The sequence below is a fragment of the Triticum urartu genome, chromosome 2 (assembly GCF_003073215.2).
Source record: "Triticum urartu cultivar G1812 chromosome 2, Tu2.1, whole genome shotgun sequence".
In the NCBI taxonomy this organism is placed as follows: Eukaryota; Viridiplantae; Streptophyta; class Magnoliopsida; order Poales; family Poaceae; genus Triticum; species Triticum urartu.
In genome coordinates this window covers 376,114,559-376,140,981 of record NC_053023.1, presented here as the reverse complement: position 1 = coordinate 376,140,981, position 26,423 = coordinate 376,114,559, and positions in this window count along the sequence as shown.

The following is a 26,423-nucleotide window of genomic DNA, read 5'->3' as shown; positions in this document are numbered from 1 at the left end:
GGCAGAGCAAAGCTGATGACTACTCAATAGTTTAGTGTGCCATGCTTTACGGCTTAGAATCGGGACTTCAACGACGTTTTGAACGTCATGGAGCATATGAGATGTTCCAGGAGTTGAAGTTAATATTTCAAGCAAATGCCCGGATTGAGAGATATGAAGTCTCCAATAAGTTCTATAGCTGTAAGATGGAGGAGAACAGTTCTGTTAGTGAGCATATACTCAAAATGTCTGGGTATAATAATCACTTGATTCAATTGGGAGTTAATCTTCCAGATGATTGCGTCATTGACAGAATTCTCCAATCACTGCCACCAAGCTACAAGAGCTTCGTGATGAACTATAATATGCAAGGGATGAATAAGACAATTCCCGAGCTCTTCGTGATGCTGAAAGCTGCGGAGGTAGAAATCAAGAAGGAGCATCAAGTGTTGATGGTCAACAAGACCACTAGTTTCAAGAAAAAGGGCAAAGGGAAGAAGAAGGGAAACTTCAAAAAGAACAGCAAGCAAGTTGCTACTCAAGAGAAGAAACCCAAATCTGGACCTAAGCCTGAAACTGAGTGCTTCTACTGCAAGCAGACTGGTCACTGGAAGCGGAACTGCCCCAAGTATTTGGCGGATAAGAAGGATGGCAAAGTGAACAAAGGTATATGTGATATACATGTTATTGATGTGTACCTTACTAATGCTCGCAGTAGCACCTGGGTATTTGATACTGGTTCTGTTGCTAATATTTGCAACTCGAAACAGGGACTACGGATTAAGCGAAGATTGGCTAAGGACGAGGTGACGATGCGCGTGGGAAACGGTTCCAAAGTCGATGTGATCGCAGTCGGCACGCTACCTCTACATCTACCTTCGGGATTAATATTAGACCTAAATATTGTTATTTGGTGCCAGCGTTAAGCATGAACATTATATCTGGATCTTGTTTGATGCGAGACGGTTATTCATTTAAATCAGAGAATAATGGTTGTTCTATTTATATGAGTAATATCTTTTATGGTCATGCACCCTTGAAGAGTGGTCTATTCTTATTGAATCTCGATAGTAGTAACACACATATTCATAATGTTGAAACCAAAAGATGCAGAGTTGATAATGATAGTGCAACATATTTGTGGCACTGCCGTTTAGGTCATATCGGTGTAAAGCGCATGAAGAAACTCCATACTGATGGACTTTTGGAACCACTTGATTATGAATCACTTGGTACTTGCGAACCATGCCTCATGGGCAAGATGACCAAAACACCGTTCTCCGGTACTATGGAGAGAGCAACAGATTTGTTGGAAATCATACATACAGATGTATGTGGTCCGATGAATATTGAGGCTCGTGGCGGATATCGTTATTTTCTCACCTTCACAGATGACTTAAGCAGATATGGGTATATCTACTTAATGAAACATAAGTCTGAAACATTTGAAAAGTTCAAAGAATTTCAGAGTGAAGTTGAAAATCATCGTAACAAGAAAATAAAGTTTCTACGATCTGATCGTGGAGGAGAATATTTGAGTTACGAGTTTGGTGTGCATTTGAAAAATTGTGGAATAGTTTCGCAACTCATGCCACCCGGAACACCACAGCGTAATGGTGTGTCCGAACGTCGTAATCGTACTTTACTAGATATGGTGCGATCTATGATGTCTCTTACTGATTTACTGCTATCGTTTTGGGGATACGCTCTAGAGACGGCCGCATTCACGTTAAATAGGGCACCATCAAAATCCGTTGAGACGACGCCTTATGAACTATGGTTTGGCAAGAAACCAAAGTTGTCGTTTCTGAAAGTTTGGGGCTACGATGCTTATGTGAAAAAGCTTCAACCTGATAAGCTCGAACCCAAATCGGAGAAATGTGTCTTCATAGGATATCCAAAGAAGACTATTGGATACACCTTCTATCACAGATCCGAAGGCAAGACTTTTGTTGCTAAATTCGGAAACTTTCTGGAGAAGGAGTTTCTCTCGAAAGAAGTGAGTGGGAGGAAAGTAGAACTTGACGAGGTAACTGTACCTGCTCCCTTATTGGAAAGTAGTACATCATAGAAAACTATTTCTGTGACACCTACACCAGTTAGTGAGGAAGCTAATGATGATGATCATGAAACTTCAGAACAAGATACTACTGAACCTCGTAGATCAACCAGAGTAAGATCCGCGCCAGAGTGGTACGGTAATCCCGTTCTGGAAGTCATGCTACTAGATCATGATGAACCTACGAACTATGAAGAAGCGATGGTGAGCCCAGATTCCGCAAAATGGCTTGAGGCCATGAAATCTGAGATGGAATCCATGTATGAGAACAAAGTATGGACTTTGGTTGACTTGCCCGATGATCGGCAAGCAATTGAGAATAAATGGATCTTCAAGAAGAAGACTGATGCTGACGGTAATATTACTGTCTACAAAGCTCGACTTGTTGCAAAAGGTTTTCGGCAAGTTCAAGGGATTGACTACGATGAGACCTTCTCACCCGTAGCGATGCTTAAGTCTGTCCGAATCATGTTAGCAATTGCCGCATTTTATGATTATGAAATTTGGCAGATGGATGTCAAAACTGCATTCCTGAATGGATTTCTGGAAGAAGAGTTGTATATGATGCAACCAGAAGGTTTTGTCGATCCAAAGGGAGCTAACAAAGTGTGCAAGCTCCAGCGATCCATTTATGGACTGGTGCAAGCCTCTCAGAGTTGGAATAAACATTTTGATAGTGTGATCAAAGCATTTGGTTTTATACAGACTTTTGGAGAAGCCTGCATTTACAAGAAAGTGAGTGGGAGCTCTATAGCATTTCTGATATTATATGTGGATGACATATTACTAATTGGGAATGATATAGAATTTCTGGATAGCATAAAGGGATACTTGAATAAGAGTTTTTCAATGAAAGACCTCGATGAAGCTGCTTACATATTAGGCATTAAGATCTATAGAGATAGATCAAGACGCTTAATTGGACTTTCACAAAGCACATACCTTGACAAAGTTTTGAAGAAGTTCAAAATGGATCAAGCAAAGAAAGGGTTCTTGCCTATGTTACAAGGTCTGAAGTTGAGTAAGACTCAATGCCCGACCACTGCAGAAGATAGAGAGAATATGAAAGATGTTCCCTATGCTTCAGTCATAGGCTCTATCATGTATGCAATGCTGTGTACCAGACCTGATGTGTGCCTTGCTATAAGTCTAGCAGGGAGGTACCAAAGTAATCCAGGAGTGGATCACTGGACAGCGGTCAAGAACATCCTGAAGTACCTGAAAAGGACTAAGGATATGTTTCTCGTATATGGAGGTGACAAAGAGCTCATCGTAAATGGTTACGTTGATGCAAGCTTTGACACTGATCCGGACGATTCTAAATTGCAAACCAGATACATGTTTACATTAAACGGTGGAGCTGTCAGTTGGTGCAGTTCTAAACAAAGCGTCGTGGCGGGATCTACATGTGAAGCGGAATACATAGCTGCTTCGGAAGCAGTAAATGAAGGAGTCTGGATGAAGGAGTTCATATCCGATCTAGGTGTCATACCTAGTGCATCGGGTCCAATGAAAATCTTTTGTGACAATACTGGTGCAATTGCCTTGGCAAAGGAATCTAGATTTCACAAGAGAACCAAGCACATCAAGAGACGCTTCAATTCCATCCGGGATCTAGTCCAGGTGGGAGACATAGAGATTTGCAAGATACATACGGATCTGAATGTTGCAGACCCGTTGACTAAGCCTCTTCCACGAGCAAAACATGATCAGCACCAAGGCTCCATGGGTGTTAGAATCATTACTGTGTAATCTAGATTATTGACTCTAGTGCAAGTGGGAGACTGAAGGAAATATGCCCTAAAGCAATAATAAAGTTATTATTTATTTCCTTATATCATGATAAATGTTTATTATTCATGCTAGAATTGTATTAACCGGAAACATAATACATGTGTGAATACATAGACAAACAAAGTGTCACTAGTATGCCTCTACTTGACTAGCTCGCTAATCAAAGATGGTTATGTTTCCTAACCATGAACAATGAGTTGTTATTTGATTAACGGGATCACATCATTAAGTGAATGATCTGATTGACATGACCCATTCCATTAGCTTAGCACCCGATCGTTTAGTATGTTGCTATTGCTTTCTTCATGACTTATACATGTTCCTATGACTATGAGATTATGCAACTCCCGTTTGCCGGAGGAACACTTTGTGTGCTACCAAACGTCACAACGTAACTGGGTGATTATAAAGGAGCTCTACAGGTGTCTCCAAAGGTACATGTTGGGTTGGCGTATTTCGAGATTAGAATTTGTCACTCCGATTGTCGGAGAGGTATCTCTGGGCCCTCTCGGTAATGCACATCACTTAAGCCTTGCAAGCATTGCAACTAATGAGTTAGTTGCGGGATGATGTATTACAGAATGAGTAAAGAGACTTGCCGGTAACGAGATTGAACTAGGTATTGAGATACCGACGATCGAATCTCGGGTAAGTAACATACCGATGACAAAGGGAACAACGTATGTTGTTATGCGGTCTGACCGATAAAGATCTTCGTAGAATATGTAGGAGCCAATATGGGCATCCAGGTCCCGCTATTGGTTATTGACCGGAGACATGCCTCGGTCATGTCTACATTGTTCTCGAACCCGTAGGGTCCGCACGCTTAAGGTTACGATGACAGTTATATTATGAGCTTTTGCATTTTGATGTACCGAAGTTTGTTCGGAGTCCCGGATGTGATCACGGACATGACGAGGAGTCTCGAAATGGTCGAGACATAAAGATTGATATATTGGAAGCCTATGTTTGGATATCGGAAGTGTTCCGGGTGAAATCGGGATTTTACCGGAGTACCGGGAGGTTACCGGAACCCCCCGGGAGCTAAATGGGCCATAGTGGGCCTTAGTGGAAAAGAGAAGGGGCTGCCCAAAGTGGGCCACGCGCCCTTCCCCTCCCTTGCTCCGAATAGGACAAGGAGAGGGGGCCGGTCACCCTCTCTCTTTTCCCCCCTCCGCGAATCCTATTCCAACTAGGATTGGGGGGGGGGGGGAATCCTACTCCCAGAGGGAGTAGGACTCTCCTGGCGCGCCTCTCCTAGGCCGGCCGCACCCCCCTTTTAGTCCTTTATATACGGAGGCAGGGGCACCCCAGAAAGACACAAGTTGATCCACGTAATCATATTCTTAGCCGTGTGCGGCGCCCCCTTCCACCATAGTCCTCGATAATATTGTAGCGGTGCTTAGGCGAAGCCCTGGGACAGTAGTACATCAAGATCGTCACCACGCCGTCGTGCTGACGGAACTCTTCCCCGACACTTTGCTGGATCGGAGTCCGGGGATCGTCATCAAGCTGAACGTGTGCTAGAACTCGGAGGTGCCGTAGTTTCGGTGCTTGATCGGTCGGGCCGTGGAGACGTACGACTACATCAACCAAACGCTTCCGTTGTCGATCTACAAGGTATGTAGATCACACTCTCCCCTCGTTTCTATGCATCACCATGATCTTGCGTGTGCGTAAGAATTTTTTTGAAATTACTACGTTCCCCAACACACGGTACTACCGCGTAGGGCGCGGATGTAAAAATTACATCCGCTCCTACTACTGCAGCCGCAGCAGCGCCTGGCCTGGGGCCACGGTACTACAGCTCTAAGGGAGCGGTACTGCCGTGGGCGCTTGCAGTACTACCACGCCTGGACCCGGTACTACCGCAAGGGCCTGCGGTACTACCGCTCCTAGGAACAGTATTACCGCATGCCCAAGCTCAGCCAACACGACAATTTGCATAGACGAGAAAAGACGGAGGATGCTCCAAAGTGCCAAAGGAAAGGCGGTGCAAAGGAGAAGATGTGTACGTGATGATTCCACCAAAACCTTTCCAAAGCGGACCCCCTCTTAATAGTACGACTTTCCTATGACTCAAATCTACCGAAAAGAAACATAGAAAAACGCCGTCTTCAATAGTCTTCGAGGGGCACCAAAACGTCTTGTGCCTAGTGATGAAATGTCTGAAATACTCAATGCACACGATTAGTCTGCAAAAGCATTGTCATCAATCACCAAAATAACTAAGGGATAAATATGCCCTTACAATCTCCCCCTTTTTGGTGGATTGATGACAATACGGGATTTGCAAAAAGGAGATAACATAGAACATGGGCAAACCCCATACCTCTAAAATATAGATGGGCTCCCCCTAGATGTGTGCTATCTAGATGAGTGCTTTGGACTGCACGGCACACATACTAGGATCAACACTCCCCCTATATTTTAGAGACAAGGCAAATCTTGCAACAAAAAAGGCTAACACTAAGCAAGATAGTACATATGAGCATAATATAAATAGCACAAGATAGCATAAGCTCAATAAGGTACGATAGAGTGCATATGTCTTACATCATATGGTAGATAAGTCTCACAAGCGCAAACCAAACCAAAGCAAACAAGGTTCAACGGAACAAAAGCAAACGACACAACGAAACAAAGATGACTCGCAAATCCTACACTCTCTCCCCCTTTGGCATCGAGACGCCAAAAAGGCAGAGAGAACGCCTACAACACAAGTGGTGGCTCAAGCGGAGTAATCACTCACACGCTCCTCGTCATACTCGGCAGCTAGGACAGACTCCTCCTCATCCTCCTCAGAATCAGTCCACCTGTAGCCCTGCTTCGTCATCCAGGCTGCCTCTGGCATGATGACCCTCTCAGATCCGCTAGATATCTGCTCACCAAACGTCCTCAAGATCCGCTTGTCGCGGCGGCGAATCTCCTTCTGAGCAACATGAGACCGGTACTGCCCCTTGGCCTGCATGCAGAACAGTGCCTTCATCTTGTTCTTCAGCTTCTTATCCCAAGAGGGCTCAGACGATGAAGGCGAGTAGCCAGCAGAGCTGTCCTCATCAGTGTCCTCCTCCTCAACCTCCTCTGCATCCACATCCATCTGAGCAGCCGCTGCCTCAGCATGGGTAGTAGTGTTGGCCCATCGGGGCTTGATACAAAGCCTAATGGGGTCATGAGGAATCCAGTCAGGGGCAAGAAACTCATCCTTGGGAAGGAGCTTCTCCCAAGTCCTCGTGATCAGCAGAAACAGGTAAGGTCCATAGATGGGAACCCTACGGGTGAACACCACAAACCGAAGCTCGCACCACATGATGTGTGAGACATCAAGTGGTTGAGTCTAAGAGAGACGAGCCTCCTCATAGATGAGCATCATATCCACAAGATAGGCATGCACTTTTTCCTTGTCACCAATGCGGGGAAAGAGAGAGTTGCGGAAGACGCGATACATGATGTCGAGGAAGGGGTTCAGCACCCATGCCTTCTTGCCATTGGGAAGCGATTTCTCAACATAGTAGGGTAGAAGCTTGTCCTTGTTGGCTGACTCGGGATTGGCATGAGTGCTTAGACCAACGGGTGTGGTGAGCCCCTCATCAGGAACCTGAAGCAAATCCATGAAGTCCTTCCATGTAGCAGTCAGCCGCTGTCCGTTGGTCATCCATGTCATCCTTCGTTCCTCATCAGTATGGAAGTGGACCGTGGCAAAGAACTGGTCCACAATCTCAGGGTCATAATCCAAGTGGAATGAGATCACATGCTCAATGCCAAACTGCTCCATGAGGTCCAAAGCCTCACCAAAGTAATCACGATGCCTTTCATCCCGCATGTGATGCATGTCCATCCAGTGCACGTCCACATAGAGGTTCTGCTTTGCCTTGATCACATCCACATAAGTGAGATACTGCTGCTTGGTCCAGAACAGATCATTCTCGCTGAAGTTGGCACGGGGATTCACATAGGGGTTGAGTTTTCTTCGAGAGGCAAACTCGGCAAGAAGAATCTCATCCATGCCCTTGGTGGGCTCCTTGATCTTGGTGGCAGTGGTCTTGGTCCTGCATTGGGGGGGCATTGGAGCCCTCAGGAGCGTCGTCTTGGTTGCGTAGACGCTTGGAGCCCGTGTCACGACTGGGATTGGAACGGCAAGTAGGAGCACCGGTGCCACCACCTAAGACACAAAACACAAAAACACGCACGAGAAGCGAGAAGGATCAATGCAAAGACCTCAGCAAAATACGTGAAACAAGTAGAACTCGTGCTAGAGAGTTGTTACAAGAGAGATTTGACAGAAACGGTAGTACTGCATGGCTGCGCGGTACTAAAATTCTAGTTTTGCTCCTAGTCACGGTAGTATCGTGCCAGGGTGGTACGGTAGTACCGTGTCTTGGAGCGGCAGTAAAATTTTAGTGCCGCGCCTCGCGCGGTAGAACCGCTCCGGAGGAGCGGTAGTACCATACGAGCGGTAGTACCGCACCAGAGATGCGGTAGTACCGCACGGCGGCAGATCCGAGTCCACAATTGGATCTGAGCACAACCGTGACAACGACGCGGTACTACGGTTGATCAAATCTACCACGGGGCAACAAAGCAAGCACAATCTCTACGCATTGCTATTCTCCTACCTCCTACTCTTGCATAGATTTGGCCTAAAATCTCAAGAACAACATGCATCTCCCAAAAACCTAGAAGCAAACAAATGAACCAAAGAGAGAGGGATTTGGGGAGAAACCTTGTTCCATGGCAAGAGGAAGTGGTGGGGAACGATCCCACCGGTCAGAATCCGAGGAGAGCGGCCGGAGACGGAGATCCGGCGAGGACCTCCGGCGCCGTTCTTGAGCGAGAGAGAGAGAGAGATGGCATGGGGAGAAACAGATGAATGGGTATGGGGGAGTTGGAACTCCCCCTGCCCGCTCTTAACCCCCACGCGCCCTCGACAGCGTGGTAGTACCGCATGTCATCGCGGTAGTACTTCCTGGGCGGAAGTATCGCACCGAGGGCGGTAGTACCGCTCCCCCAGGCGGCAGTAAAAAATTACTGCCACGCTGGGTGCAGAAGTACCGTGCGCTACTCACGCGGTAGTACCGTGGCAGGCCGCGGTAGTACCGTGTGCTCAAGAAGATGCAAGTTTCAAGAACAAGGGAAAACAAAGGGCCTTTGCAAAGCAACCTTCAACCGAACGGACACACCAAGACCCTGGCACACGAGACAACACACACAAGCACGACACGATGAAAGGAAGATAAGAGACAACAAGGACTAAAACACTCAACACAACCTCTCTAAAAATAGGGCGGTGGCCGGAGCCACCTATGTTTGAGTCAATTGGTATGGCACCACGGAGAATTATCCTTGGGCCCATGACCAAAACTCGTCTTTGAAGCACAAGTACCATCAACAATGGATAATATGAAAGAGTTGATCAATTTATCCATAATGGGGGAAGGGAGAGTTCATTGAGAGAACAACACTCCCCCTATGTCCATGCCTATACCTAAACAAGATAACAAGTTGAGTATGGTGGGGTGTGCACGGGTTCAAGCAACATTGCTCGAATCAATGATATTTGGCTCATGCCTTAACTCACGAAATCTTGCTTCATCCAGGGGCTTCATGAAGATATCTGCAAGGTTATCAAGAGTGTTGACATAGTTGAGCTCAATCTCCCCTCGCCTAATATGATCCCGGATGAAGTGATATCGAATCTCAATATGCTTCGTCTTGAAGTGTTGCACCGGGTTGAGAGAAATCTTGATGGCACTTTCATTGTCACACCAAAGAGGCACTTGTCACAAAGGACACCGTAATCCTTTAAAGTTTGCCTCATCCAGAGAAGTTGTGCACAACAACTACCGGTAGCCACATATTCCTCTTCTGTGGACGAGAGGGACACGCAACTTTGCTTCTTGGAAGACCAACTCACCAAAGAGCAACCAAGAAATTGGCACCCTCCGGAAGTTGACTTCCTATCCACTTTGTCTCCCACCCAATCGGAGTCCGAATAGCCCATGAAGTTAGATCCTCTTGGATACCATAAGCCAAAGTTTGGGGTATGAGCCAAATATCGAAATATTCGCTTGACCGCCACATAGTGGCTTTCCTTAGGTGCAGCTTGAAACCGTGCACACATTCCCACACTCAACATGATATCCGTTCTAGATGCACAAAGGTAAAGCAAGGAGCCAATCATGGAGCGATATACCTTTTGATCCACCGCTTTACCATTGGGATCAATGTCAAGTTGGCATTTGACGGGCATTGGAGTGGAAGCCGTCTTGACATCACTTAGCTTGAATCTCTTGAGCATGTCTTGAGTGTATTTGGCTTGGTTGATGAAGGTTCCTTCTCTTCGTTGCTTGACTTCGAACCCAAGAAAGAACTTCAACTCTCCCATCATGGACATCTTGAACTTGGAGGTCATAAGTGCGGCAAATTCCTCATTGAAAGCTTTGTTAGGGGAACCAAAGATAATATCATCAACATATAGTTGGCACACAAACAACTCCCCTTTAACCTTCTTAGTAAAAAGAGTGGGGTCGATTTTCCCAATTTCAAAACCACGATCTTGCAACAACTCGGTAAGGTGGTCATACCACCCACGTGGGGCTTGCTTAAGGCCATAGAGTGCCTTATTGAGTTGGTACACATGATCGGGCAAATAGGGATCCTCGAACCCGGGGGGTTGCTTGACATATACCAACTCATTAATAGGACCATTAAGAAAAGCACTCTTCACATCCATTTGTTGTAACTTAAAGTTATGATGAGAAGCATATGCAATCAACATGCGAATGGATTCAAGGCTAGCAATGGGAGCAAAGGTTTCACTGTAGTCGATACCCTTGACTTGGGAGTATCCTTGGGATACCAAACGAGCCTTGTTGCGAATGATAATCCCATGAGCATCTTGCTTGTTCTTGAATATCCACTTGGTTCCAATGACATTATGGTTCCCCGTTGGCCTGTGCACCAATCTCCACACCTTGTTGTGCTCGAAGTTGTTGAGTTCTTCATGCATGGCATTAAGCCAATCCGGATCCTCGAGCGCCTCATAGACCTTTTGGGGTTAAACACAAGAGACAAACGCGTGATGTTCACAATAGTTTGCTAATTGTCTATGAGTGCTTACCCCTTTCTTAAGCTTCCAAGCACATTTTTCATGAGATGATCTTTGGTGGATAGCTTGGATGCGATCTTGGCGGCACGACGCTCTAATTCCTCCTCTAGAGAGAGTTGAGGAGCGGTCACTTGATCATCTTGAGCGTCGTCTTGAGCTCATTCTTGATCTTGAGCTCGCTCTTGATCTTGAACTTGCTTGAATGATAGAACTTGCCCTTGGGCATCACTTGGTGATTCAACACCATCTTGAGGTTGATCTTGCCCTTGGTCTTGTTCATGAGGTTGAGGGCCTTCACTTTGTTCTTCGGAAGCGTGTGGGCCTTGAGTTGGTGATGGCTCCACGTGAGTGGAACATTGTCCTTCTCCTTCGGCCACAAGGGGATCCTCAATGGGTAGGATAAAACCAACACCCATTCTTCTTATGGCTTGGGGAGGAATTTCATCACCTACATCACAAGTGCCACTTTGCTCCACTTGGGAGCCGTTATTCTCATCAAACTCCATGTTACATGTCTCCTAGGACATGGTAAGCATGGGAGTTTGTAGCATAACCAACAAATATGCCCTCATGAGCTCTAGCCTCAAATTTAGACAAACAAACACCTTTCTTGAGAATGAAACACTTACACCCGAACACCCGGAAGTACTTGAGGTTGGGCTTGTTACCGGTGAGTATCTCATATGGAGTCTTGTTCAAGCCTTTTTGGAGGTAGAGCCGATTGGATGCATGACACGCGGTGTTGATGGCTTTGGCCCAAAAGTTGTATGGAGACTTGAACTCCGCCATCATGGTCCTTGCCGCATCCATCAACGTCCGGTTCTTCCTCTCCGCTACACCATTTTGTTGAGGGGTGTAAGGTGCGGAATATTGATGCTTGATCCCCTCATCACTAAGAAACTCATCCAAGGTGTAGTTCTTGAACTCGGTGCCATTGTCACTTCTTATTATCAAGATCTTTGCATTGTGTTGACGTTGAGCTTCATTTGCAAAGTCAATGACGGTTTGTTGGGTCTCACTCTTCCTCTTGAAGAAATATACCCAAGTGTATCTTGAATAATCATCCACAATCACCAAGCAATACTTCCTACCCCCAAGACTATCAAAATATGGAGGCCCAAAGAGATCCATGTGAAGGAGCTCCAAAGGCCTCTTCGAGTAAATGATAGTCATGGGAGGGTGAGCCTTTTCATGTAGCTTTCCTTCGATACAAGCACTGCAAGCACGATCTTTAGCAAAACTAACATTTGTTAGTCCACGGACATGGTCCCCCTTGAGAAGACTTTGCAAAGATCTCATATTGACATGGGCTAAACGGCGATGCCAAAGCCATCCCACGTCAACTTTAGCCATTAGGCATGTCGCGGTCTTAGTGAGTCGCTCCCAAAAGTTAATCACATAGAGACCATTTTCGACATGCCCAACAAAGGCTACTTTAAGAGTCTTGCTCCAGAAGAGGGCCACGGTATCAACATCAAAGAAGGTGGCAAAGCCCATGAGTGCAAGTTGACGAACGGAAAGTAAATTGTATTCAAGGGACTCAACAAGCATGACCTTCTTGATTGTGAGATCATGAGAAATGACAACCTTGCCGAGTCCCAATACCTTAAAGGACGAGGCGTCACCCCACTCGACGCTGGTGGGCATAGATGGAATCTTTTGCACGTCCACCACCAAGTCCTTGCTTCCGGTCATATGATTAGTAGCTCCACTATCGAGCAACAATGACCCCCCACCGGAAGCAAACACCTACACGAGATCAATGCTTGGTTTTAGGTACCCATTTTATAATGGGTCCTTTGATGTTAGTAACAAGGGTCTTAGGAACCCAAATAGACCATTCAATGTACTCATAAGAAGAACCAACAAATTTGCCATAGACATGTCCATCACTAGCACGGCATAACACATAAGAAGGGTTAAAGTCACCTACTTTGTTGGGAAGAGTAGCATTGCCCTTCTTGGCATCACTACTCTTCACATTGTTCTTCTTCTTCTTAGAGGCACCTTCTCCCTCTTTGACAAAAGTTTGCATGAGAGGAGGAGGTCGTTTGGTCTTGTCATTCTTCTTCTTCTTCTTGGACTTGGGTGCAAACCCAATCCCTTCCTTGGCCACAACTTCCTTTTGATCGCTCAAAAGGCCGTTGAGGTTCTTCTCGCCTTGTATGCATGACACAATGCCTTTCTAAAGTTGCTCCTTCAATTTAGCATTCTCCTCAACAAGATACACATGCTCACAACACGGGTTAGTAGCATTTGCATTATCAATTAAGACCATATGAGGAAATGTGGCTTTCTCCTTGGTTAGCTTTACTTGGAGTTGACCATGAGACTCTTTGAGGCTAGCATAAGCACCCTTCAAGACCTTGTGAGCCTTGTCAAGTAAGTCAAACTCCTCTATGAGTCTAGCAAGATCAACTCCAAGCTTGGTCTTCTTGGAGTTTAGCACACGAGAAACAACAAGAGCATGATCAAGATCTTTCTTTAGTTTAGCATATTCATCATTGTGAGACTCCTCAAGAGCCAAGCGATGACCACGCTCTTCCTCAAGAGCATTAGAGAGATCCGATATCTCATCGGCATAGTCACGACTATGCCCCTCCATCTTAGATATGGTGTCCTCGTGAGCCTCGATCATGTCATTGGCTTCACCAAGTTGTTCCAAGAGAGCAACGAAGTGCTTCTTGGATTTACCCTTAAGCTTACTCATAAAAGACTCAAACTCATTTTCCTCCACATTAGACCCCTCATGTTCATCAATGCAATCTATCAAATAAGGATTATTAATGATGGTAGTTTTGATGTTGGGGGTTACCTTTTTGGTGGCTTTAGCCATAAGGCACTTGGCAGTGATGTTCTCATTGGGTGAGTCGAAGAGAGACACCTGTGGAGTTGTCGCAATGGCAACGGAGGCCATGGCAACCGGCTCGCCGTCATCATCATCATCATCCTCATTGTACTCTTCTTATGCCACCAACCCCTTGGGAGGAGTCTTCTTGGTGAAGTTGCTCTTATTGGGGAAAGACTTGGCCTTGTCCTTTCGGATGAGCTTGCCACCATTGTCTTCCCTCTTCTCATAAGGACATTCCGCAACAAAGTGGCTCACATTGCCACAATTATAGCACATCCTCACTCGTTGCTTGATCTTCGCGCCACTTGAGTGGTTTTTGTTGAAGTTGGGCCTTGTGTTCTTCTTGCTCCAAAATTTCCTTGAAGCAAGCGCCATGTGTTCATGATAGGCATGCTTTGTATCTTCGGGGTTGCTCTCCTCTTCTTCCTATTCGTCCTCTTCTTCCACACTAACTTTGGCCTTCAATGCAAGGTTGAGCTTCTTTGCTCTTTGAGAACGTAACACCACATTGTCGATGGTCTTGTCCAAGATGCTCATAGCCACAAACGCATCCAACACTTCACTTGAGGACAAGGTGTGGAAGTCCGGCCTTTGATGAATGATGGAGGACATTGCCTTGTGATAAGGCATCATGGCCTTGAAGAATTTGCGCTTGATCCAATGTCATCCGTATCCTTGCTCCCATGATCTCAGAGTGAGACCGCGTGTTTGGTTAATCTCCGACAAAGCTCACGAGGTTCTTCATCTTCTTCCATTGCAAACTCATCGGCTTCATCTTGCACCACTTCATAGTTGGAGCGTTGAATGCTTGCGCTTCCCCTATAGAGGGAAAAAACATGGTGCCATGCATCCTTGGCCATGGTGAAGGGCCGGAGATGAGGAAGATCTTCGGGTGGAATTGCATCTTGGATGATGAAGAGAGCATTCTCATTGAATTGATTATCCATGGCTTCTCTAGGGGTGAAGTTGCTTCGGTCATGCGGATAAAAACCTTGTTCAATGATTCTCCACAGGTTAGTATTAACATGGTTCAAATGACGCTTAAAGCGATAAACCCAAGAATCAAAGTCCTCATTTTTCACAATCTTAGGGGGAGGACCGGCATGATTCAAATGAGTGGAAGGAATCGGTCCACCATAAGTAAGCGGAGGTTCCACATGAGCAAAGATGCCGTTGCCAATTTTACCACTAGAAGAAGGAGCCTTTTCACTAGTAGCTTCCCCCTTGTCGGAGTTAGCATCCATCACCTTGTTAGTGGGATCACCCACTTTCAACGGTGTGGTAGATAGTTTAAGCCCATCTAAGAATTTATTAAACATGCTTTCAACCTCGGCCGTCATGGAGGTTTTCAATGTGTCCAAAGCCACATTGAATTCCTCACGAGAGACCCCGGTTCCCCCATCGACCGTAGACAAGACCGGATTCACACCGGAGTGCTCCTCCACACCGTCAACGGTGTCAACCATACTCTTCGGACGACAAAGTAAAGAGACGAGGCTCTGATACCAATTGAAAGGATCGATATAGTTGACTAGAGGGGGGGGTGAATAGGCAACTAATAATTTTTAACTTTTCTTTACCAATCTAAGCTTTGCATCAAAGTAGGTTGTCTAGATATGCAACTAGGTGAGAAACCTATATGATGCAACAAGAACAAGTACACAAGCAAGCAAGGGATATAACACAAATAAGCTTGCACAAGTAAAGGCACGAGATAACCAAGAGTGGAGCCGGTGAAGACGAGGATGTGTTACCTAAGTTCCTTCCTTTTGAGGGGAAGTACGTCTCCGTTGGAGCGGTGTGGAGGAACAATGCTCCCCAAGAAGCCACTAGGTCCACTGTATTCTCCTCACGCCCTCACACAATGCGAGATGCCGTGATTCCACTATTGGTGCCCTTGGAGGAGGCGACCAGACCTTTACAAACAAGGTTGGGACTATCTCCACAACTTAATTGGAGGCTCCCAACGATACCACAAAGCTTCACCACAATGGAATATGGCTTCGCGGTAACCTCAACCGTCTAGGGTGCTCAAACACCCAAGAGTAACAAGATCCGCAAGGGATGAGTGGGGGAATCAAATTTCTCTTGGTGGAAGTGTAGATCTAGGCCTTCTCAACCAATCCCTAGAGAATCAACAAGTTTGATTGGCTAGGGAGAGAGGTCAGGCGAAAATGGAGCTTGGAGCAATAATGGAGCTTGGGGATGGAAGAGATAGTCAACTCGGAGAAGAAGACACCCCTTATATAGTGGAAGTACAAATCCAACCGTTATCCACCAACCTAGCCTGCGTAGCACGGTACTACCATGCCAGGGCCGCGGTACTACCGCAGGGGCATGCGATACTACCGCAGGGCCCTACGGTACTACTACCCGAGCAGCATAAACCAGGACTGCCCAAATGCACTGAAGCATAGGGCGGTAGAACCGCTGGCACGGTACTACCGCTCCCCCTTGCGGTACTACCACAAGGCAATGATGTTCTAAATTTTGAGAAGGCACGGACATATAAAAATACATCCGTGGAAGCTTTCGCTGAATTGGAGTCAATGCAAAAATCCGACATGGTAGTACCATGAGCCAGGGGCGGTACTACCGCGCGGGGTGTGGATGTAAAAAAATTACATCCGCTCCTACTGCCGCGCAGGCTGCTGAGCCAGACCAGAACGCACAGTACTACCGCGCACCGGGCGCGGATGTAAAAAATTACATCCGCTCCTACTACTGCAGCCGCAGCAGCGCCTGGCCTGGGGCCACGGTACTACAGCTCCAAGGGAGCGGTACTACCGTGGGCGCTTGCGGTACTACCACGCCTGGGCCCGGTACTACCGCAAGGGCCTGTGGTACTACCTCTCCTAGGAACAGTACTACCGCATGCCCAAGCTCAGCCAACACGACAATTTGCATAGATGAGAAAAGATGGAGGATGCTCCAAAGTGCCAAAGGAAAGGCGGTGCAAAGGAGAAGATGTGTACATGATGGTTCCACACAAACCTTTCCAAAGCGGACCCCCTCTTAATAGTACGGCTTTCCTACGACTCAAATCCACCGAAAGGAAACGTAGAAAAACTCCGTCTTCAATAGTATTCGAGGGGCACCAAAACGTCTTGTGCTTAGTGATGAAATGTCTGAAATACTGAATGCACACGATTAGTCCGCAAAAGAATTGTCATCAATCACCAAAACAACTAAGGGATAAATATGCCCTTACAGTGGCCCCATCAAGACCTCCTTTGGAGAAGAACCGATTACCGTGTATCGTCCCTTGTTGATCGTGGATCATGTATCTCCTTTTGTGTTCATGGATCTAGCACATGTGTGATCATACTTGTTGGTTTTGAGTGTTTCTCTTGTGTTTCCCTTTGTGATTTCCCCTCGTGTTTCCACTCGTGTTCTTCATGTTCCTCGCGGGATCCTCTACTTTAATGAAAGATCGGCCATCTAGGGTTCCACCCTACATCATCTTGGTATCATGAGCCACGTTGATCACGATTTCGTAGCCTCCCCTCTTCGTTTTCTAGCTTGATTTTGTTGTTTTTTCATCCCGACACCAGCTGTACTTCCGCCCACTCCAAGCAGTACTACCGCTGAGCTCTAGGAGGAGTACAACCGCCCTCACAAGTGGTACAACCGTCCCTCCTCGTTTCAGCTTTGGCTGATGGACAGTTTCAACCATGACTTCCACATCCAGCGTCCGATTTTCACGTTCTTTAGCTCGTTGAGTAGCTATTGACATTCCCCATCCACATAGATAGGTTCCAACACAATTTGACACCTTCAAACTTTTGTCATTTTGGCATCTTTGCCTAGGCCCTCCACCATATCATCCGCATACCACCACAACTTTCTGCAAACAATCTCACTTCCGCATTGCCAACTTTGATACCACCATTTTGATTTTGGTTTTGACACTGTGAGTTGTGGTTCATCGTTTCCTAGGGTGTTTCGCCTAACTAGGAACGGTTCAACATCGACATAACCGCCGCTCATCTTCGCAAAGGACTCGTCATCAACGGTAACCTCATCTTGGTATCGTGTTATCATCATACATTCTTGCAATTGAATTGATAACCCCATAGCCTTACTTTTTGCGTCGCTTACCCATCGATACTAGCCTTTGAGTATTGCCGGCAACGTGACTTGTGCACATTAGTGATCATACTTACCATAGCATACATACATATCATTGGTGCATATCTTGGTATCATCTTTTGTGTCACAAAGTTGTCATCACATACACAATTGCTATCTTGGTTCGTGAAGCATTGCATGAGAAAAGAGCTCAAAAAGAAAAGAGCCAAACAAGCTTTTAAGCAAAATAGGAAAGATAAGCAAAGAGCTTTTAAGCAAGAACCATAGCATCATACTACATTAAGATTGTCATACTAGGTCATCTTGGATCATATCATCGGAATACCATACACAGAGCATACTTGGGATAGAAGTTGTTGCATTTTTTCTTAGTAGGTTGTGCACAAGTCCTCGTATCTGCCTATTGTGCAATCGTGCTAGCGTCTCTCTAGTGTTGTGCAACAAGAGCATTTTCGTGGATTCCACATTTTGGCTCATCCTTGGTTGCAAGACCCCGTTCATCTCTTTGCGTGTGTGTTTCCGTGTACCATATTTTGCTATTGGTCTACTTGTTGCCTTACAAACTTGCGAATCTTTTCCAACATTATTGAAGCTCACTAACAATTGCATCAAATTTTGTGCCACCATCCTAACCGGGCTCCACCATAAGCTTTTACTTGTGTAGGTGTGAGAAACCAACAAAAATTGGTACCAATTGTGCTATTTCCTTGTTCCACATTGGAGTGATCTTCGATCCATCTTCAACATCGGTCAAGGTACATTTGGTATATGTTCTTCTCTTTCTCCCACTCACATATTTCCCTCGGAATGATGGATAAGCCAAGTACTTCTACCAACCCACTCTTCATCGGGCAAGACGACGACATGAACTCCTACATCACAAAGAGCCACCTCTTTGGTGCACAACGTGCTTTGCATCAAGAGCAACAAGCAATGAGTGACCGCATCAATAACCTCGCCACCGACTTGCGACTCTCCGAGCAACACACAAGAGATTACTTCAACCACAAGCTCGACGACCACAAGCAAGAGAATGACGCAAGAATGGACGAGATTCGTGCTTTGTTGCTCAACCGCTCTTCTTCCACTTCGTCCTCATCACGACGGAGCCACTCAAGTTCACACTCCGACTACACCATCTCCAGCTCAAGTACACTGACATCCAATACTCTTCGACGTGTCGTGCGCCAAGATCGTGAAGAAAACCGCAACCCTCTACATGACAATAACTCTCAAGAACAACGACATTGTCAAAACCAAGCTACCTTTGCGCAAGCACAAGAATGGCAATGCCAATGCCAACACGAAGAGGAAGAGCGAGCGCGACTACACCAAGAAGCACAAGATGCCGAGGCACAACGTCAAGAACAACAATTGTGAGAAGCTCAAGCACTTGAGGCGCAATAAGTCCTCCGAAAATCAAGTCGAGCCATAGCCCACCGAGGCCGACAAGCTCGTGCGCATCAAGAAGCGCTCTGTGATGAAGTTCACGGACGAATATATCAAGCTCGCGTGCAACGTCAAGCTCGAAAAGTTCCTCCACAAGCTCGCCAATAACACCAAGTTCAACAAGAGCAACAAGACATTGGAAATCCTCCACGACAAGAGCAAGGTGTGAGAGACGATCCTCCTCGTCTAGGACGTCATCATCCCTGACCTAAACACAGTGAAGAGCAACGCTACTGTCGTGGAATTGTCACGGCAGATGTCCTAGCGAAAGGACTTAGTCGTAGGGCCATCGCAACTAGGAATCTTAAAGGGGTTAATCAGGACAAAGGACACGAGAGGTTTTATACTAGTTCGGCCCCTTACGATGAAGGTAAAAGCCTACGTCTAGTTGTGTTTGGAATTGCTAGGGTTTCAAAGACCAGGGAGCGAATATGCCTGTCCTGGTTTCGAATTGTTGTCTCTTGTTTCTTGACCTAAGCCGCCACCGGGTCATCCCCTTATATACACGGGTTGACGCCTGGTGGCCTACAGAGTCCCCGTCGGCTTATAAAACGTGTCCGGCTCGGTGACTTCTTTTACATGCCTTTCTTTACAAGTCTTTCCTTATAATGGCGATTTACAATATTGGGCCTTAAGCCGCCTCTGGGCTTAGGCCTTCTATAAGTCTTAATAAACTATCGCCTTGAATGTTACTGGGCTTCTTTTGTAACCTGCCATTGGGGCTGACCCGTCCTGGTAGCTATATCCCCAACATTAGGCCCCAGGTTGACTTTGAACTTTGTTCTTTGTCAATCTTCAATACTTAGACGAAATCCATCTTCCTCTCTTCGCATAAATTTTTGTAACCCGCCATGACGTCATCTCTTGAAAACTCGAAAAACTACTATGATGTCATCTCTGAACGGATCTTTATCCTTTAATGCCTTCCGAGAATCGAGGCGTCCATTTAGTTGGATAATCATTATTTGGGTATTCCTCGATTTTCACACCCGCCTGTTCGCTTATCCCCTTATAAATAGGCACACCCCGGTCTTTCTCATTCTTCTCTCTTCTTCGTCTTCTTCCTCTCGCAACCCCCACCGCTGCTCGAGCTCCGTCGCTGTCAGAGAGCACCTCACCTCCGTCGACCTAGGCCGCTGCATCAACCGGAATCGGTCCAGAGAACGGCAGTGACTCTCTGCGGAAGATTTGTGGCTGTAAGCATTTCCCTTCTTGCTCCTCAGATCTGCATTAGGGCTTTCTAGGTTTTTGCGTGTTCTTCATAGTTCATCACAGTTTCTTCGTAGTTCTTCCACTGCAACCTCTTCTTGATCCAAAAAGAGATATATATACTTGTGCGGTAGTTGTTTTGTGCCTACTCTTGATACTAGTAGATCCCTTTTCCCGGTATAAAGGCCTCATTAGGACTCATGAACTCATCTGTGCTAGATTTTTAGGTCTAGAATATTTTCCATTTTGAACGACCCTTTGATCCAGAATGATATCAAGAAATTAGGAAACTTGTTTGCCTCAACACTTAGCCAATTCTGTTTCTGTTTTCCTCCAAATGTCTGTAGTCATGGCGGCTTATGACGCCGACTTACTTTTCCCTTATATGACATTAGCCCTTTCTTAAGCTGCCATTACTTATTTGCACTATCATCATTTAACTGTTAATTTCACCATTGAATTGAACCAACACGTTACTTTCTTTTCAGTTCGTCTTTTGATCATCATGCCGTCAAAAGCACCGACCGTCTGCAACTGGGTCCCTTCCACAATAACTGAGGACAATCTGAAGGAATTCTTCACCATAGGTTTTTTGCTAGGGAAGAATGTTACGTCTTACCGTGCACCTGACCCGGACGAGGAACGGCCCAATCCCAAAGATGGTGAAGTCATTGTCTTTTCCGACCACATGAATCGGGGCTTTTCACCACCCGACTCAAAGTTCTTCAGAGATGTTCTCCATTTTTTTCAAACTCCACCCTCAAGATCTCGGGCCCAATTCTATATCCAATATATGCAATTTCCAAGTTCTCTGTGAGGTGTACCTTCAAGAAGAACCGAGTGTGGAACTCTTTAGAGAGTATTTTTATCTGAACCGCCAGAACGAGTGTACCAATGGCCCTAGCTTGGAACTTGGAGGCATTTCGATCCAGCGCCGACAAGGTGCCGTCTTCCCCCTAATAGTCTTGCCGAGTCATCCCAAAGACTGGAATCAGACCTGGTTCTATTGTCAAGACACTTCACCAGCCAACGAGAAACCACTGCCGGGTTATCGCGCGGAGCGTTTAGATTCCAAGTTTGTGCTCCCTGACAAGATCACTGCCACCGAACGCAAGAAGCTTATTCCATCAATTAAAAGGATTAACACCTTATTAGGGAATGGCTTAACCGGAGTTGACTTGACCCGTTGCTGGGTCTCATGGCGGGTCATCCCTCTAAGCCGTCGATCCAAATTGATGTATGAATATGGTGGAGGCCCAAATGACTCTCTTCGTCACAGCTACGTTCAACTAACTGAAGAAGATATTGTTTCAATGTCAACTCTCCTGGTGAACGGCAAATATGAAGACTGTAGTAAAGTCGGGTTAAACCCCTTCTGCAAACTTAACCCGGCGCCTAAGGTAAAAACCGTCTGACCTTGTTCTCTTTGTATTTCTCTCAGCAGTTATAAATACCGGCATGACCTTTTATCTTGTTTATAGGCCAAATCTGACTTCTGGAAAGCCAAGTACGACCATGAAGCCGCCAAGAAGGCTAGAGCCGCCGCCATAACCGCCAAGAAGACGACCCGGAGGTCCAAGAAGAAGAAAAAGAGCACCGCTGAAGACCTGTTAAAGCTTGATGATGATACTTCTGAGTCGGAGGTAGCCCTTGACTCCCTTGGCCAGTTTTTTAATAACCTTATTGACACTGATTATTGCCAGGACAATACGGGGGCCAGTCAGGCCGGAGAAGAAGAGGTAATTATTTCCTCCGACTCAGACCATTTGCCGAGACAGAAACTTCGACTGGTAACCCGAAAAGTAAGGTTTTCACACCCTTTGGCTTATTTGGACCCTCATTTTCTTTTGAAAAAGCAGCAACATGAGAGCCGTCGTCAAGCCCGGAATGATGATGAGCCGCCTTCTGTTGTACAACAAACTCCTCAAAAACGCCAAAATGAGGTCTCTTTTATATTCCTCTTCGGCTTTCATTAATGAATCTATTCTCTTGTGTTACTGACGTTATTTGCCCTTCGAAGGAGGTTTCTCGCTCTTTTGGCGACTCATCTCAGATGCAATTTCCGGCCTTCAAGACTGCCCCTGGGTAAGGAAAAACTCATCCATCCTCTATGTCTTTAAAAATTGCACCATTGCACTAATTGTCTTATAAAATCCTTCTTAGTGGCCAAGCCAAGTCCATGAAGGCCAAAGTGGTTAAACTGGTGGAAGACCCGTCAGTTCTTGCACCTGAACCGGCTATGCCAACTTCTCCCCCTCAAACTGAAGTGCCAGAAGATCCGGCTGTGACGGCTCAATCGGACCCTCCAGATCCGTCAGCTGATGAGACCACTCTCAACCCGGCTATAACTGAACCATCCAGTTCAGCTAACCCACCGACAACCTCTGACACTGACGTCTTGATTATTGGTAGCCGGTCTGTTGAGCCAGGGAACCCCACCGTATTAGCTCGACACACTGCTAAACAAGAAGCCTTAGAGAAACAGAAGGTGCGGTTTGATGTCTCCCATTACACCCATCTCAATGTCAATGACGTGCTGTCCCGCTATCTCAGTCATGTGCACTCCAGCCGTGACTCAGAAATCGAGATGGTCAAGCAATTGCAGCTGAAGTATGAGGTATGCTCTTCCGGCTTACTTATATTCTGCCAGCCCCCAAGTCTTTAGATTATAGTAAACCTGAATGATCTGTAGACTTATGATATAGGCTAAAGCTTTACCTTTATATTTTTCTGAAGTCCAATAAAGTAGTATAAACTTCACCTGTAGTCCCCAAGGGTCGGTTCACTTGATCATAAATGAGCCGGTACTTAATTTCATAACTGTCTTGTGCCAGTCCCAATAAATATTGTAATCCGGTTTAATCTTGAGAGACTTTCTGAATATCATGCATTAGCCCCCAAGTGCCAAGTATTGTTACTTTGTAAGGTACTTGGGACTTGAAATATATAAGAATCATAAGAAATTGTTTTGGCAAACATTAGCCCCCAAGTGCCAAGTGTTATTACTCTGTAAAACACTTGGGACTTGAAACATATAAGAGTCATAAAAGATTGCTTTGGCAAACATTAGCCCCAAGTGTCAAGTAGTATTGTAGTGCAAAGTACTTGAGACTTGAATCTTTATAACTTTTAGTTTAAGCATTGACACACCTGTGTATGTTTTGTAGAACGCCCTATCTGAACTGGGCTCTCAATTAACTGATGCAAAGACCCGGTTGGCAGATCAAGAGGCAGAAATCAAGTCTGCTGATTCTAAATTTCAATTAAGTCTTGCTGAGATGGAAAAATTAAAAACCAGCTTGACGACCAAAGAGAAATCCTGGGTCGAAGAAAAGATGCTGCTGACACAACGTGCTGAAAAAGCTGAAGCGGCTCTTGAGGAGGTTACCGCGGAGCTTACCGGCTTACAGAACCGGGTGTCTCAAATGGTGTCCGCCATATTTGGTAAGCCATCTGTATTGATCTTTTATACCTTCTGTTGATCTAGAATATAAACCGCCTGCTGACCCCTTGTTTACAAAATATGTGCAGGCCCGTGAAGCAAAAATCTGAGCCAAGATAATGTGACTAAACTGAAAGCGGTCTATACCTTAGTGGAACAGTTGTACACTGGCGCTCAACGAGCACTTGCTGCTATCTCTCCTGCCAACCAAGGACCCAACCGGCTCAGTGATGTCTTGAAAAAATTGTAAATCTTACCCGCCAGGTTTCAAGAAGTCAAACGATCCTGTGCCAGAGCCGGAGCCTTGACTGCCCTGAGCCGCTCCAAAGCCTGGGTGCCAGATCTAGACCTGGCGGATGTAGCCAGGGGGTACCCTACCGTGAAGGAAGACATGTCTCTATTTGAGCAGGATGACTTCGTTGCTTGTGTGAGGGGAGTTCGACCTCAAGCTACCATTCTTGGAGATGAAACCAATATTGACAAATATCAGCCGGGTTTTGATTTGGAGAATAAGAAGATGGCAACTCCCTCTTACAAGGTGACAAATCTAATCCCGCCGGTTCATCAACATACATTTGCTCCGGAAGTTGATCCGGCTGGCCTAATTGATGAAGAAACAGAGTTCATTGCCGTGAATGGTTTTGACCAGCTTCCAATCAGCAGAAGGAGGTGAACCGGCGAGGGAAGAGCGAGAACCATCTTGTGGGCTCTTTGAAGCCTTGTAATAAATTTATCTTGAAACAACTGCATATTTTGCCTATGCCATCGTGCATAAAATGCCATGTGTGACTCTTTGCTTCCTGATGTCAATATATGCGTCACATTTATGATTATCTTTGTCATATTTCGGCTCTTTTCCTGTAGAAAAAGAGAAAACTGGCTTTAGCGGTTTAGCACCAAACGGGTCAGAACACCCGGTATATAACCAATGGTTTATCATATTAGAAGAAACAGAAACAGATGCAAAAATAAACAAGGTTGAAACAACCTTTGATTAGCACATAAACAACTGTTCATAAATAACAGTCATACATGTATCTTTTACCTTTGGACCACTGGTTTATATGACCTGGGTGATGAGGTTAATGATCCAGTCCTTTTGAGAAGTCAATGCTTCTGTACGCCCGATGACTATCATACCTTGGTGGCTTATTATCAAATAATCAAGCCGGTGAAAAAACCGTGCTGATCATTTAAATTTGAAACAACAAAGACCAGTAAAACAAATAGCAGATTTCAAACAATATAAACTAACTTTGTAACTGAAAGTGGGGGATTTCTGATTCGAATACGACCAGTAAACCGGACCAGAGGGGTTAAGCTAAGATTCGAATACGATCATATAGCCCCCAGTGGCTTTGGCGTTGTGCCGATCAAGAGGGTACCGACAGCTATGTTCTCTTTGGTTCGAATATGACCTATGTTTGAACAGGAAGCCCCCAAATGACCTTGAGAGGTTTTTAATGACCCTTATTCGAATACGATCCAAGTCGGACCGAAAAGGGGTTAAGCTATGATTCAGATACGATCAAGAAGCCCCCTAGTGAGTTTGGCCTTGAGCCGATCAAGAGGGTTACGACAACTATGTTCTCTTTGGTTCGAATACGACCTATGTTTGAACAGGAAGCCCCCAGGTGATCATGAGGTTTACAGCTAGATTCGAATACGATCATAAGCCGGACCAGAAAGGTTAAGCTAAATTCAGATATGATCAGCTCCTTAATAGTCATGAAAAATAGTAAAGATATATAACCTTTGAAGAGGAAAAAGGACAGAGGTCCTGCTTTATTACTTATCATAGTATATACAACGTCAAAGTATGTACATGACGAGAGCTGGTGGCTCAAGTGTAGTATGGCCGAAGTTGAGCAATGTTCCACGGCCGGCGGGTCTCTTCCTCCGACTTACGTGAATCTTTGTGCTCTCGAACGTTAATGAGGTAATATGACCCGTTGTTCAAGTTCTTACTGATCACAAAGGGTCCTTCCCAAGGCGGGGATAGCTTGTGTGCATCTGACAGATCCTGGATGAGCCGGAGCACCAGGTCACCGTCTTGAAAAGTCCTGGACTTAACCCGACGACTGTGATAACGGCGCAGGTCTTGTTGATAAATTGCTGATCGAGCCGCTGCTAAGTCTCTCTCCTCATCTAACAAGTCAAGTGCATCCTGTCTGACTTGTTCGTTATTAGCTTCAACATAAGCTGCCACACGAGGCGAGTCATGACGGATGTCACTAGGCAGCACCGCTTTCGCTCCATAAACCATGAAGAAGGGTGTATAACCCGTGGACCTGTTAGGAGTGGTGTTGATACTCCACAGTACCAAGGGTAAATCCTCTACCCAACAACCAGGCGTCCGTTGTAAGGGAACAATGAGCCGGGGTTTGAGACCTTTTAAGATTTCCTGATTTGCTCTCTCAGCCTGCCCATTAGATTGAGG